Source organism: Carassius carassius, chromosome 39, assembly GCF_963082965.1.
Source record: "Carassius carassius chromosome 39, fCarCar2.1, whole genome shotgun sequence".
NCBI lineage: Eukaryota > Metazoa > Chordata > Actinopteri > Cypriniformes > Cyprinidae > Carassius > Carassius carassius.
In genome coordinates this window covers 28,011,306-28,023,401 of record NC_081793.1, presented here as the reverse complement: position 1 = coordinate 28,023,401, position 12,096 = coordinate 28,011,306, and the positions used below count along the sequence as shown (strand labels likewise).

Below are 12,096 nucleotides of genomic sequence, written 5' to 3'. Positions count from 1 at the left end.
GAGTGGAATTCCATTTTGATAATGATGAACATATCTGTGGCACAAATCTTCTGGTAGGATATATTATGTACATGCCTGTTAAATGTACTATTATCTCTTTGAACGTTTGATAAAAAAAAAACTCTGAAAGAACATCCTTTTTATCATACTTGTGACTTTATGTTGATTTACTGATGCTGCTCTTGCTATAAAATTTAACATGTAAAGAAATACAGAGAGAAAAAAAAACGGAATCAATTTTTTTTTTTATGTCAATCAATCGTGATCAGTCATTTAGGCAAAGCTCTAATCAACAAACACTTTAGATAGTGGTTGAGGAGTAAAATAAACAGATTGACAAGTACTATTTCTGTTGTCCACAGGCCAACGGCACCCACTTCATCTACAGTAACTTTATTCTGGGGACACCGAGGTCAGAAGGTCTCATCAGCAGAGAGAAAATCCTCAAGCTTTCTTTCAGCTGTGCTTATCCTCAAACACAAACACTTTCCATGAATGTGGAAATCAATCCACTGGAGAGGTGCGAATCTTTTAATCTTTTAAGCAGGAAAAAATAATGCACAGTAGAAAAATGTGTAAATATTTTTTTCTAAGAAAATATATACTGAATGCTATGGTCTTCACTGTTGTTTATATAGCACTTTGTACAATACATATTATTAAAGCAGCTTCACAGTGTTAAACAGGAAAATAGTGTGTCAGTAAAAATATAATTCTGTTGTAATGCAGTTCTCAAAAGAGGGCAATGGTAAACAGTCAATTTTCATTTAAAGACAGTTCAGTTCTCTGTGCATAATCTCTGTGTCTGTGCAATCGAATCGATAATATTCCAAACATTTCTAAATATAGATTGAGTGGAAATCCTGTTTTGTTTTTTAATCAATCTTGAACATTTCAACAGCATTGTGCACAAGACTCTTCCCGCTGGAGAAGGCAGATATCAGGTTCGGATGATTCCATATGAGGATGATGAGTTTACTCGGCCCTTCACTGGTAGAGTGGATGCAGAGCTGGACCAGAAGATGAATGTGGAAGTTCGTGTCGAGGGGGTTGACAGCCGTCAGTTTGCTCTGGTGATGGACACGTGTTGGGCTACACCTGTGAATGATCCTGATTACAGTCTCCGCTGGGATCTCATCCTCACAGAGTAAAGCTGTGCTGTTTTAGGATTACCTGTGAAACTTTGATTTTGATTTGATTTGTTAATTGTCATTGTTAATATTCTCAGGTGTCCCAACCCAATTGATGACACAGTGGAGCTGCTGCAGAACGGCGTCTCGACATCCAGCCGTTTCTCCTTCAGGATGTTCATCTTCACTGCAAACTCCACTAAACTTTACCTGCACTGCGCTGTTCACCTGTGCCTTCTGTCAAGCAATCGCTGCTCAACGGTGAGTTTAGAAGACTCACTAAAAGTAATTGATCGTATCAAAATTGGGGTTCAATCAGAAAAGAAGGAATTACAGTCAGGGAGCTAGTTCAATAACGCTTATCATCTTCAAAAAAACTAAACAAAAAAAACATCCTCTGCAGCATATAAACAAATAATATACAACTTTTCAGCATCGTCTCACAGTCAGTCTAGCTTTCCTCTCCCCCATCAGCTCTGGAGCTTTTTTAAACACTCTCTTGTCCTCAGAGAAAAGGAAACAGCTGTTTTCTCACTATGTAGAATTAAACATATACAAATGATGGTTAAAGCTACACTATGTACTTTTGGCCCTCTAGCGTTTGAAGTGTAAATCTACACATTATTTTGTTAATTACATGAGTTATGCTTTGTCTCCACCATACTGCACAGATGAATCTGATGGTTACTGATGACCAATTGTATCAGTGTTAATGTCACTAATGAACAACATGCATGTATAAAAAGAGATATATAAACAGTATGTCTTACTAGAAATAGCTTACCAAGCTTTGGCAATGTTGATATTTCACCCTGATTGCTGTTCATGTCATTTGAGGTCCAACTGTTGAAACTGATATAACTATTTATAGGCCAACAGACCAAAGCAATAACTGATTAAGAGAATGGCATTGTTACTAATATAAACACTGTTTTGTGAATGTAGTGAATGTACAGCAAATGTGATGCTACTAAACATATTTCTGAAAAGCCAAGACTTTCACAAATAACAGTTCCAAAAAATGTACTGTGAAATGAGATTAAATATCAGCAATTTTGAACAGGAATTTTTTTTACAGCTGGATTTTACCTTTTCTCTTTTAGGACTGTAACTCTGAACCTCACTGGAGAGAGCGCAGGTCTCTGGACTTCCATGATAGTGCTTCCATATCCCTGGGTCCTCTGATGTTGTCTGAAGGGAACACAGGTGAACATTTCATTTACTGTAATCATTTGTAAATGAAGGTTTCTGTCAGGAATACATTACAATTCACTGCATTTCATTATATTTCCTGTTCACAGATAAGTGGGTCCCAGAGCAAGTGAAGGCATCCGAGGCTTCTTTTCTGTGTGCTTCTCTGATTTTGACACTTGCTCCTCTGATGAGTGTCCTGACACTCTTTTAGGATTTTACCACAAAAATGTGTAGCATTTTACATGAATATTTTAATGGATGTGGTTGTAGTGAACTGGTTGCAGTAATGCTTTAAAGCGATACAAGACAGACATATTTACAGGACAACATTTCAAATTGTGTACAATTTAAACAATTTTCATAAGAATGCATATTTAGCTTTAGACATTTCAGTAAGAGAATGAAAATAGCTATAGGGTATTTCTGAATAAATGTTATGGTTTTGAAGAAAGTTGAATTGTTGTTTCTTATAAGATGGGGGGTAATTTCATCTATTTCATAAATGGGTAACACTTTAGAATATTGGTCCATTAGTTAATGTTAGATAACAAACAATGAACAATACATTTATTACTGTATTTATTCATCTTTGTTCATGTTAGTCAATGAAAATACACTTATTCACTGCTAGTTCATGTTAATTCACAGTGCATTAACTAATGTTAACAAACTCAACTTTTGATTTGAATAATGCATCAGTAAATGTTGAAATTAACATCAACTAAGATTAATAAATGCTGTAGAAGGATCATTCTTGCTTAGATCATGTAACTAAAGTAGTTAACTAACATTGACTAATGGACCATTATTCTGAAGTGTTACCCATAAATAACCAAAATAGTTATTGTATTACTAGATTAAGAGTTTAATAAAAAATGTAAACTGATGAGTGTGACACTCTCTTTGTATCAGGAAATGCATGATTTTAATTTGATTATTTTTGCCACTTGTGATAATGTGCATAAACTCTAATCAACAAACTTGACGTTGCATGATAACGGATAATGAAATTACTAACAGTTAATGCAGTGATGGTCATGTAAGTCTTGAGGATCAACTAGTTCCAATACTGTAACCAGTTTTGATGATTGACAACTGTATTTTTTAAAGCTGCTTTCCAACATCTTTACTGAAAAACATATTTATCATTTTCTTTTCACTGTTGCTCTGCAATTTTGAAAAACCTGTAGGAATGGTAAACCTGACTATTGAGTTTGAAAACTATTTCTCATGAAGTGAAGACGTGTTATGTTGTATTTCAGAATACAAAGAGGTGCTTTATGCTTGTTGATGAGGAAGGTTAAAACATATTCAATATAATTAAAACTAGCTGTCATTGCTGTACCCTCAAACACATCAATAATAAATTAAATTCACTTTATATCATTTGTTAATCTAGGTTAATGTTAATTAAAAGTATACTATTCTTTATTTTTAATTCACATTTGTTGATAGATTGTTCATTTCAAATGTAGATTAGAATATACAGGAATTAATAGTAATATTTTAATATAGTTGCTTCTTTGTTTATGATATGGAATGCTTTAACTATTAAACTCTTGCTGGAGTGGTTTCCTCTTTTCTTTTTTTGGCTAACTCACTTTGTGTTTAAAGGTATCAGCACCTAGAAAGGACCTCTACATCCCTGAAAGACAACGGAGGCCAGAACAACTAGAGCCCCAGATACAGATCCCCTGTAAAGACCTTGTCTCAGAGGACCACCAGGACAAGACCACAGGAAACAGATGATTCTTCTGCACAATCTGACTTTGCTGCAGCCTGGAATTGAACTACTGGTTTCGTCTGGTCAGAGGAGAACTGACCCCCAACTGAGCCTGGTTTCTCCCAAGGTTTTTTTCTCCATTCTGTCACCGATGGAGTTTCGGTTCCTTGCCGCTGTCGCCTCTGGCTTGCTTAGTTGTGGTCACTTCATCTACAGCGATATCATTGACTTGATTGCAAATAAATGCACAGACACTATTTAACCGAACAGAGATGACATCACTGAATTCAATGATGAACTGCCTTTAACTATCATTTTGCATTATCGACACACTGTTTTCCTAATGAATGTTGTTCAGTTGCTTTGACGCAATGTATTTTGTTTAAAGTGCTATATGAATAAAGGTGACTTTGACTTATTATTTTTGTAAATTTCTGGAAAATGTGCTGAACAAATAATCTGACTCGTCTTCATTATATTTAATTATTTTTGACTCGTCTTCATTCCAGTCATTAATCTGACTCATCTTCATTCCATTCTTTCTTTTTAAATGCTGGTGTATACAAGAAAAAAAAAGTCAATTTAAAATAAACAATGTGTCACATGAAAATTGCTGTAAAATTACTTCAGGCAGTTCCAGATAAAATTGCTGCAGAGCTGCAGGTCACTGTATTCAGCTGCTGAAGAGAGAATCTCCCAGAGTCTTGCTTTGTGAATATTTTAATTTAAGGTGTTTTTAATAATCTGCACAATAAACAAAAATAAAATAGAACTGAATGTTTCAGGTTGTGTATGTGTGAGATTTCTGATCTCATTTTTCGTTTTGAAATTAAATTATATATTAAAAACAAGCAAGCCCAGACGAGAAAAAGTAATGCAAAAGTAATGTAACACACTAGTTACCAGGGAGTAACATGATGCTGAAATGCATTACTTTTAAAAGTAACTTTCCCCAACATTGGCAGTGACAGTCAGTGTATGTAGTTCTTTTTTTAATCTCAATCATCGGGTTGCAGCAGGTACTAAAAAAAAATCCACTTTAAGTGATAATAGCTGTACTTTGATACTAAGAAACCAAGCAGTATTTGCTCCATGTCCAGAATCCCGTCTGGTGGTTTTCTGAAAGTCCTGTAAATGTATAAAAATTAAAGTAAACCTGGCTATGCAGTTAAAAAAACAGTCACATTCAGTACTTCTCAATGAATGTGTTGCTGTCATTTGTCATCGCTACAGTCACGATCATTAGATGGAGTGCCCATGAACTTCAGTAGAGGGCACTCCACTCAAGACCACTCCAGAAACAGTCCTTTACCAGATCCTCATCCCCAGGCAAAAGGTGACTATACTGAATGAATTCCTCCACAAAGAGCTCAATTGGTCGGCCATCTTGAAAAAATGAGCAAAGCACACTTACAGGATTGAATGAACTTTTAGCTGGCTCAATACCTGGTATGGTGTTCAATAAAGCTGCTGGATCCTGGTTTGGCGAAGTCTTCTGTAATGATGAGCCAGAGACGTTCGGATCCTAATGCAGCGCTTTATTAAAGAATGGTCAAACAGGCAGAAATCAGGAATGGCGTCAGGTGTGTCAGGGATAACCAGAATCGAAACCAGAAACAAGCAGAGATCGGGGCAGGCAGCAGAGAATCAGAGTCGGAGTAATCAATCCAAAGATCAAACACGGGAATGACAAACACAGAGAGAAACGCTCAGAAATGTTAGACAGGCTAAACAAGACTTCGTAATGAGTGAGAGTGAGTGTGCTGCTTTTATGTGTGTGTAAATGAGGTGCAGGTGTGGCAAGGAAATTGGCTGATGAATGAGGTGCAGGTGTGGCAGGGTGGTTGTGATGCAGTGACTCATGGGGAATGTAGTTCGGGTGTGGTGCAACAGTATGAGAGGTGCTAGTGTCCAAGTGACATCTGGTGGTTGATGGGTGAAATGGTCCTGAGTGGAGTGCCCTCTACTGAAGTTCATGGGCACTCCATCTAATGATCGTGACAGCTAAACACCAACATATTACGTTTAAATTTATTAATGCTCATTCATGATATCCAATGTATTAATATATCACATTACAAGAACGTTATATATATATATATATATATATATATATATATATATATATATATATATATATATATATATATATATATATATATATATATATATATATTACTCCCCAAGGGTAGAGTATACCCTTTGTCCATACCGGAATTATGTTAACTTAGTATGTTTCTTAAATATCTGCGAAGATATTATATTATTTTTATGCTTTAATAGAGTCAAAATCTTACATACAGCACCTTTAAGCCTAAATAGTGTATATGCAGATATCGGATACGGGTCACTTTTAAAACATGTAAGCGGGTCATCAAAAAAATTGGATGTAGTCAGAAAATCTAATTTGGGAATCCAGATCTGTAGTGTAAATACAGCCCAAGCTGCTACCCGTCTTCCACCGCATCGGCCGTGGGACTGTGCCATCGACCTGCTGCCTGGGGCCAGACTCCCCAAGGGTAGAATATACCCTTTGTCCATACCGGAATGCAAGGCAATGGAGGACTACATCAAGGAGGCTCATCAACAAGGATTCATTCAACCTTCCACTTCACCTGCCGTATCCAGCTTCTTCTTCGTGGGAAAGAAGGACGGAGGCATTGAGGCCATGCATCAACTACTGTGCCCTGAACTCTGAGACAGTAAAGCTACCATATCCACTTACCCTGGTCCCAGCAGCCCTCGAGGAACTCCATGGAACCAGCATATTCTCCAAGCTGGACCTGTGGAGTGCGTACAATCTCGTTCGCATCTGGGCAGGTGATGAGTGGAAGATGGCGTTCATCACACCCTCAGGTCACTATATATCTGATTATGCCCTATGGCCTTTCAAACTCACCTTCCGTATTCCAAAGCTTCATGAATGAGGTGTTCCGGGAGTTCCCCATCAGTTTGTGATTGTCTACATAGATGACATCCTAATCTACTCCCGGAACCTGGACGAACATTGCCACCACATCATGCAGGTCCTTCAGCAACTTAGGAAACATCAACTCTATCTGAAATTGGAGAAAATCACTCAACTGTCCAGTTCTTCGGCTACAACATCAGCATGGAAGGTATCCAGATGGACCAGGGGAAAGTGCTGGCCATCCAACAGTGGCCGCTTCCAAAATCAGTAAAGGAACTGCAATGATTCCTAGGATTTGCAAATTTCTATAGATGATTTATTCACCAGTTCAGTCAAAATACATCACCCCTTACCACTATGCTGCATGGTAAGCCAAAGTCTCTGTCCTGGAACCCATATGCCCACAAAGCCTTCCAATGTAGTCAAGGTGGATGCCTCCCAGCCTCCATCCTTGTGCATACTTCTCTGGGAAACTGACCCATGCAGAACAAAACTATGACATCGGCAACCAGAGGCTAATGGCTATTAAGTTGGCTCTGGATGAGTGGCACCATTGGCTGGAGGGAGCCTCTTCAGCATTCACAGTAATAACAGACCCCAAGAACTTACAATATCTCAGAGATGCAAAGTGCCTGAACCCCTGTCAAGCCCACTGGGCCTTATTCTTCACACGGTACCATTTCATCATCACTTACTATCCCAGAAGCCAAAACCCCAAGACTGATGCTCTCTCCAGGTTGCATGCACTGGATCAGCCCTCAGATCCTGAACCCATTCTCCCTTCAGCCCTATTTGTCAGCCCTATTCAATGGGAACTCACACAATGCATATGGGATGCCACCCGAGCCAAACCAGTTCCACTGGGAGGCCAAGAAGGGAAGACATACGTAACAACCTCCCTGCTAATCTCCTTTCTGGGCTCAGTACACAAAGTACCGGGCTCTGGACACCCAAGCAGCCAGACCCCTGGCTCCTTCAGCCTCGGTACTGGTGGCCTGGTATGACCGAGAATGTCATCAGGTACGTCTGCAGCTGCTCAGTCTGTGCCGTGTCCAAGACCCTTGCCATATACCATCTGGCAAGGTGGTTCCCCTACCAATACCACAGAGCCCCTGATCACACATTGGAGTAGACTTCGTCACAGATCTCCTAAACTCTGAAGGCCACACATGTGTGCTCATGGTTGTGGATCACCTGCAGGTTGATCCCTTTCAAAGGCCTGCCCATAGCACTGGAAACAGCGGAGAATCTATTCCACCATGTGTTCTGAACTTAGTCACAGACCAGGGTCCTCAGTTCATCTCCCATGTATGGAGGGCCTTCTTCCGGCTGCTAGGGCTCACCGTCAGTTTATACTCCGGCTACCATCCCCAGACAAATTGCCAGACTTAGCGTAAGATCCAGGAGCTCAGATGCTACCCTTGGTCATACTGCTCAGACAACCAGCACAGCTGGAGCCGGTTCCTCCCCTGGGCCAAGTATGCCCAGAATTTCCTAAGGCAATCCATCACCAACCCCACTCCATTCCAATGCATACTCGGGTACCAGCCTCCAGTCTTCCCATTGACGGAGGAGCCCTACAAGGTTCCAGTTGTGGACTTCTGGTTCTGAGAGAGTGAGAGGGTATGGGACTCAGCAAACATTCACCTTCAGCGTGCAATACGGGGACATAAATTCTTCCATCCCCAGTCAAATGGCCAGACTGAGTGTAAGATCCAGGAGCTTGGATGCTACCTATGGTCATACTGCTCAGAAAACCATCACAGCTAGAGCCGGTTCCTCTCCTGGGCAGAGTGTGCCCACAATTCACTCAGGCAATACACCACCGGCCTCATTCCAATGCATACTAGGATACCAGCCACCGCTCTTCCCATGGATGGAGGAGTGCTCCGAGGTTCCAGGTGTGGACCACTGGTACTGAGAGAGTGAGAGGGTATGGGACTCAGCACACATCCACCTTCAGCGTGCAGTGCGGGGGGCATAAATTCTTCACAGACGCCCATTGGTCAGACCCTCCTCAGTTCCAGCCAGGTGATAGGGTCTGGCTGTCAACCAGGGATCTCCGCCTCCACCGGCCCCCACTACATAATAATAATAATAATAATAATAATTCCTTTACATTTATATAGCGCTTTTCTAGGCACTCAAAGCACTTTACGTTGTCAGGGGGTATCTCCTCATCCACCACCAGTGTGCAGCATCCACTTGGATGATGCGACGGCAGCCATAGTGCGCCAGAACGCCCACCACACACCAGCTGACTGGCGGAGAGGAGACAGAGTGATGAAGCCAATCAGCAGATATGGGAATTGTTAGGAGGCCATGATGGTCGGAGGCCAATGGGTGAATTTTTAGCCAGGATGCCGAGGTCACACCTCTAATCTTTTGGAAAGACATCCTGGGATTTTTAATGACCACAGAGAGTCAGGACCTCGGTTTAACGCCTTATCCGACTGAGAGTGTGCTTGTTGACAGTATAGTGTCCCCATCACTACACTAGGGCACTAGGACCCACACAGACCACAGGGTGAGCACCCACTGCTGGCTTCACTAGCAACTCTTCCAGGAGCAATCTAGTTTTCCCAGGAGGTCTCCCATCCAGGTACTGACCAGGCTCAGCCCTACTTAGCTTCAGTGGGTAACCGGCCTTGGGCTCCATGGTGATATATCTGCCGGCTATATCACCCTGGATAGGTCCTTACATAGGTCCCTTTCAAACCCAGAGGCAGGTCAATGATGTCACATATACATGCTCCAACTCACTCCGTGGTAAAGAATTCACCCCACTTTCCATGTCTCATTGTTAAAACCTGTTTTCCCTTCCACCACAGAAACCACGGAACTTGCCACACATCCTCTCCCTGAGTGCTTAGAAGAGGCAGCAGTCTACCATTTTCGTGACCTTCTGGACTCACAGTGACGGGACAGCCGGCTTGAGTATCTAGTGGATTGGGAGGGATGCAGACCGGAGGAAAGATCATAGGAGGCCAGGGATGATATCCTAGTCCCCTTACTTCTGTAAGAGTTCCATTGTAACCACCCAAATCGTCCCACACCCAGAGGCTGTGGTCATCCCCATTGTCATTTAAGGGCATCAGGAGCCACCCCTGGGGGAGGGGGACATGTCAGAGAGTCACAGTCACTGCAGTCACCTCAATCAACACAGTCACCAGATCACATTCACCTGACTTCTGATTCCCTTCACCTGCTGCAGCCAATCAAGCTCCACTACATAAGCTCACTCAGTTCACTCACTCAGTGTCCGGTCTACTGTTCACATTGCTAAACCATGCCAGACTCCCTTGTTCTAACCTTTGTGTTTTTCCCCATAGAAGATTCCGGTCTCTTCTCCATTCCAATTCTCCACTGATCTCCTGAACCTCAGCCAAATTACCTGGCATCACGCTGCACTCACTCAAGACTTTCTCATTCCCTTCAGTCAGTAAAGACTTGGATTTTAACTACCTTCTGTGTCTTGTAGCCTCTGTACGTGACAATAGGTGTAGATTTCCTGCATCTTCTCCAGTTTCCTTTTTAAAATGATTGTCCACTTGCAGCAGGACAGCAGCATGTTTATACAGTAGGATGCTGTCATGGAATGCACGGATACTGTCAAAACTGCTGCTGCTTGCCAAAAAAAAAAAAGAAACTAAAATTAAATAATATTTGAGAGCAAGGTTAGATTACCAAAAATAGATATGTTCTTGAATTTACAGCATATTTTTTCTATCTATGATGTGTTTCTATTATTAAATGTCTATGGAATTAACTAAAAATTGCAAATCAAATATCCATGTTTAGAAAATTGCCAAATTTATATTTTAGATTAGATTTTAAATCTTACAAAATCAGCAGTGCTGCCAGTCATCAATGACCGGGTTGTGTGACTTAATTTGTAAATATGTTTTGGCCAAACGTTTCATCATGATAAATATATGAGCTAAAGCATAAAGTATGAGTTACTTTTGTATGTGGTTTACACACATAAAAGTAGTGATTGTGTTACTATTGGTCTCTGAGGATTAACCTGCTGGTTAATAGAGATTCTGACCAGGTGTGGTGTAGTATAGCTGATATATTCAGTTGGTAGGTTTTAGAAAAATGAGGTTAGGGTAATATGATTTATCAGTTCATGTAACAGATATACTTTAGCAAAAATTCTTTAACTTCACATTTATATGTCATCAACTTGCTTAAGATGAACATTCATGTATGATGTACGAAGTAGCAACTGGTTTTTGAAATTTAATGGAAAAATCAATTTTCAGTGATTGACAGCTACAGTTTGTTGCCTTTACAGAGTCATTGTCTGCTTGTTTTCTAAAAGTATAAACTGTATAAGAACCTGACTATCCAGTTTGACTTAACAAAAGAGTAAAAACTTCAGATAAAGTCTTAACTGTACTGTAGAGAATATAGGTGCTTTTTAGTTATGTTTTCTTTTTATAAAACTGATGCTAAATAGTTAAAATGTAGCTAAATGAATAAATGTATTTAGGAGGTAATAGCAGTAAAAATCTATTCATAAATACTGTAATAGCACTGTTGATTTTGTTTTGCTAAAAAACCCACAAACAAATTGAATATTACAGTTATAATAAAGACTTCTAACAACCATTACACATTTGAGAACAGGACAAAAAGTGTTTAATTTATAGTGATCTGCAACTTTTACTGCTCATTGGAGGTGAAAGTCTACATTCTACAGGTGAAAGTCTACATTCCTTCATTGCACATTTTAGCTCATTATTCAAAAGCCCACATTTAAAAAACAATGTGATATATATTTGTATTTGTCTGTACATTTACAGAGGAGACATTACTGTCATGACACATTAATGTTTGTCACATTGTTTTTTAAATGTGGGTTTTTGGATGATGAGCTAAAATGTGCACTGGAGGAGTGTAGATGTTCCTTAATAATACACCTCCGATAAACCTGTGAATATATTGTTCACTTCCTTCAATTGCCCAAGAACAGACTGAATTCTTTTTCTTCAAATTAAATGATTAACTAAAAATTTGCATGTTTTGCCAGCTTATGTTTAATTTATGCTGTATTTATAAATCAACATCCATGAATATTTGTTTCTTTTCCTTAAATTTTTTCCCATTTATTTTCTGTATCAAAATATTAA

General features: G+C 39.8%; 1 protein-coding gene across 1 annotated transcript in view; it reads left to right on the top strand.

Annotated features, from left to right (window-relative positions):
• LOC132121714 (alpha-tectorin-like) overlaps nt 1-12,096 on the top strand; it is a 67,317-nt gene that overhangs the window by 4,223 nt on the left and 50,998 nt on the right.